We start from the raw sequence: 4213 nt of genomic DNA, 5'->3' as shown, positions 1-4213 counted from the left end.
TTACTGCTGAGCCACCAGGGAGGCCTGCTGGAAACAATATCAGGATGAAATCAATGATGCTTTGCTTCTCTTGTCTGGTGTATTTTTTCTCTGACAGTAGATAGCTTACTCCAAGACTCTTAGTTTAAATGATAAAATATACATATATTTTGGTAAAAAGCATCACCACCAACAAAAACCCAAAGTGTACAATTTTCAACCAAAAAGGTGAAACAATACTACTTTTTCAATATTTCTATAGTTTTTCCAGTACTACTAATCGTGAAGAAAGCTGAGCACTGAAGAATTGATGCTTTTGAACTGTGGTGTTGGAAAAGACTCTTGAGAGTCCCTTGGACTGCAAGGAGATCCAACCAGTCCATCCTAAAAGAGATCAGTCCTGGGTGTTCATTGGAAAGACTGATGTTGAAGCTGAAACTCCAACACTCCGGCCACCTGATGCAAAGAGCTGACTCATTTGAAAAGACCCTGATGCTGGGAAAGATTGAGGGCAGAAGGAGAAGGGGACGACAGAGGATGAGATGGTTGGATGGCATCAGCGGCCAACGGACATGGTTTTGGGTGGACTCCGGGAGTTGGTGATGAACAGGGAGGCCTGGCGTGCTGCAATTCATGAGGTCATAAAGAGTCGGCCACGACTGAGCGACTGAACTGAACTGAATCGAATCTTATCTATTATCACATTCCCATGCTGTCTGTGATCCATAAAATGGTACTCAACATGCTCCACTCTAACTCTGTCTTTCTACCTCCACACCCTAGTTTGTTACCTGTTACTTAAGGAAGGAAAAAACTCCCTTGTGAGATTTGTTTTTGGACCATAACTACTGATCTGTATCTAACCATTGCTGAATATGTCAGCTTTCAACCTTGATCCTGCTGATAAAAATTCAACCACCGTTCTTTAAATTCTTCAGAAGGTTAGTTTTTTCCCCTCACATTTTGCTTATGCAGCTACTTACAGTTTCATCTTATTATTAACCCCTACTTTTATTTCATTAAAAGTAGACTTTGACCCCATGTCCACAAGATTTTTCTGTAGTAATCAGTGTAGTCTTTTCATCAAAACATAACTTGAGAAAAGTGAAACAAATTGCAGGACGATCCTTTTATTTCAGCTCTGTTGCTTTGTGGAGCATGTTTAACTTCACCCAGAAAATCCGCTGTCCTGCAGGTGTCAAATGTCACTCCCATTGCCACACATAATTCTTACATTTCTGATACATTTTGTCGTCCCATAGTACTTTTCCTTCTATGGACATCAGTTTTTCTCTGGAAATCTAACAAACAAGTGTACAATCATTAACCAGCACTGTTATGAACATGAGCCCTTGATTTTCTTTTGGCTTGCTAAGAAAAGAAGTCTGCTAAGTAAATACTTGTTGGTGTTTTGATATGGAATGGTGCATGGTCAGGCCAAGTTAAAAAAGAAAAACAAAGAAAAAGACACTTATTTTTCTGATAAAGACTGTGGGATATGTGTTTTGTAGTCACAGTTTAGTCATCCAGGTTCCTGGTCTCTGTCTGTTATAAGGACTAACAAATAGTCCTTTTTATTTTTTTCTGGTAATTGCCTATATTGAAGTTGACTGATGAATTCTTTCCTGATCGTAAAATTTACTGTGTAGTCTTTATCAAATTGGATGATAACTTACCCTACAACAGAAAAGACTAGCTAGTTAATCAGAGAAATGTTGCCTGCATAGCTTTCTCATCAGTAGAGTCAACAATGTCCTGCAACTTACCTTTATCAGCCCTTGGCCAAAATAAGTACTGAGAAAGAAAAGACCAAAAAAAAAAAAGAAAAATGAAAAACAGAAGCAGCCCTAAGAGCTTTCAGCTATTGGCTGACCCAGTTGCTACCAACTAACATGATCACTTTCGTACAGTATCAGCATCAAGCCAGGATGCTCCATAACTATTCCAGTCTCATGCCTGAAAAAAGATAAAAACAGACTACAGACACCAGACTGCTACCATTTTTTGATTGCAGAACAGATTCATGCTTCCTTTGACCTCCTCACAAATTAAAATAATAAGCCTCTTCTAAGGTAATGGTAAACCCAGAATTCAAACACAAGGAGTCTGGCCCGAGAGTTCATGCTGTCAAATGCATGTTAGGCTCAAATGATGTGACGTGAGCAGAAGCTATGCCAGCCTAGATCTATTCAAGCTGCCACTACTCAAAACAGGAAGAAAAATAACAGTTTGACAAACTCAACTGAAAAAAAAAAAAAAAAACCCCTACAAAATAGATAGTCCTGTAGCTCCTCTGTACCTTCGTTCAAAAGAATCTACTAGCACTTTTTTTAAACATTTATTATTATATATCTTATTTATGAAATTGCAACTCATTCTATTGCCGAGGGTTTAAATAAAAATTGTAAAGAGGATCAGTCATACAAAAATATGAATATGCTCCATCTTAGTGATCTTTCCCTTGTTTATCATCATAGAAATATGTTTCTTATGGAAGAATTTATATTCTAATTGTTATTAATAAGTCATTCTAGCTCATTATTCTAATTCATATTCTAACTTAAGAGAGCAGAAAAGGTGGAAAAAGAAATAAAAGATGGGCCAAAATGAATCAGAGTGATGTCAAGTCAGTTATTTTTGGCTCCACTGAATTATTGTGAGCTTAGGAGAAACTGGCAAACCAACTGACAAGAAGTATTTAATCTTGGTTTTTCTTATGAATTTCTTACTCTGTTTCATTGCCTTTATATCTTATGAATTTTATTTCCTATAAATTCTTACTATATGAAATGATTACATCCTAGAACAAATAGCTTTCATCCATAGAAAACACAAAATGTAGTGCAATCGTTGTGGTCAAATGGCTGATTAAAATAGAAGGTAGTTGTGGATATGATACAAAATGTGCATTTGCTTTTTAGCATTTTTTCTTTGAGTAAATTACACCTCTTTTGCTATAGTTTCTGGGCCCTCTGACAGGCTAATTAGTAATCTGAACTATCAAATTCGTTTGGAGATAATGGAGCTGATCGGTTCTTGTGTTATAACTGCTTTTCTGAGGCCCCTCCCTCTGCCTGTGTTTTCTCCATCACTTCCCCAGTACACTTAATCCTGTTTAAATAGCAACATGTCAAACATGTCTGCTAATCAACTGACTGCATCCCCATGGAGATTTCTGCAGTTTTAAGCACTGTATTTCACAGTGTAAGGATTTTCCCCAAATATTGACTTCTGGTTTTCAAGGTTACCGATGATGTGCTCTGGCACATTAATCATTCTAAACACCTTAACAAAGAAGCTCATTAAAAAGACAAATACATTTATCAAGCAAATCATCAAGCAGATTATATACTTTCTACCCATAATGGATTATAGCTGAATAAATGACTTGAGTATTTTATAATTAAATATGCAAAAACACTTAATATTTTAATCCTCTGATCCTTCATTGAAGAATGGGGATGGACTGGGTTTTATAGCACATAATTAATATAGCACAATTTAGTTGCAATTATGTGAGTTAAAATTAGAAATAGTACTTTGAATATCTAGATTAAATAATACTATGATATCGTGATGAAGCATCAAAGACATTTGAAGTGCAAATGATTGGACATTTAATTTCTGTGGAACAACACTTTATATTTCTAGTATTTAACAAATGGATCATTCCTGCATTAGAAATAAGGCTTTAGGTTGGGAAGACACAGGTGTCTAGTCCTTTGCCCTTAGGCTTCCACTGGGACTGGAGTGATTATTTCTCTTGTCAGCCAAATAATGCTTTAAAAGCTTGGAAAAGGCTGAAAGGGTCAGTTTTCTCCTCGGATGCAATTGTATCTCCTGCTAAATCTCCCACTAACCTAACTCACACAAATTGCAGTTTCATTTGGAGAAGTTCACTTTTCTATCTCTGGGTCTCCAAATTAATGGACCATAGATAACCTTGAAATGCAGCCTTCAGGCAGAAGGATCTCTCTTAGCAAATCCATATTTCCTTATTAATCTGTTTTTAGTTTCAAAGTAAGTATATTGCTTTCTAGTAGAACCTTATTAAAATATATACAAAAAAGCTAACACATTCAGTCATCTAAAAACATTGCTATCAAATCTCCCAGTGCTGCTCACTGAATCTCAAAGGATAATAGGCTACAGTTTCATTAAAATGTGTGTGACCATTTAACAAGCCTTTGCTGACTCCAGTGATTGGTGCCAAAGCCAAAACTGCACCAGAGTT

This window comes from Bos taurus, chromosome 16 (assembly GCF_002263795.3).
Source record: "Bos taurus isolate L1 Dominette 01449 registration number 42190680 breed Hereford chromosome 16, ARS-UCD2.0, whole genome shotgun sequence".
In the NCBI taxonomy this organism is placed as follows: Eukaryota; Metazoa; Chordata; class Mammalia; order Artiodactyla; family Bovidae; genus Bos; species Bos taurus.
The sequence above is the reverse complement of the archived record's forward strand: the minus strand, read 5'-3'. Positions refer to the sequence as shown.